Source organism: Dendrobium catenatum, unplaced genomic scaffold (genome assembly GCF_001605985.2).
Source record: "Dendrobium catenatum unplaced genomic scaffold, ASM160598v2 original_scaffold_81364, whole genome shotgun sequence".
Taxonomy (NCBI): Eukaryota; Viridiplantae; Streptophyta; class Magnoliopsida; order Asparagales; family Orchidaceae; genus Dendrobium; species Dendrobium catenatum.
In genome coordinates this window covers 1-239 of record NW_021399808.1, presented here as the reverse complement: position 1 = coordinate 239, position 239 = coordinate 1, and the positions used below count along the sequence as shown (strand labels likewise).

The 239-nt window shown below is 45.6% G+C and overlaps 1 non-coding gene across 1 annotated transcript; it reads left to right on the top strand.

Moving 5' to 3' along the window:
* Positions 1-59: 59 nt before the first annotated feature.
* LOC114578585 lies at positions 60-178 on the top strand. Its single transcript, XR_003699583.1, has one exon. It is a non-coding gene; the product is annotated as a 5S ribosomal RNA (ribosomal RNA).
* The last annotated feature ends 61 nt before the right edge of the window (positions 179-239 follow it).

The window sequence follows — 239 nt, the reverse complement described above, 5'->3', positions numbered from 1 at the left end:
GCATCAAAATCATCTCTCCACGGCGTCAGCTTAAGAATAATTTTAGACCATATTACTATGGGTGTGACCATACCAGCATTAGTGCACCGGATCCCATCAGAACTCCGCAGTTAAGCGTGCTTGGGCGAGAGTAGTACTAGGATGGGTGACCTCCTGGGAAGTCCTCGTGTTGCACCCTTTTAACCAACCATCTCTTCTTTTTTTTTTTTCTATCTCTTCACCACGGCCTATGAACACTA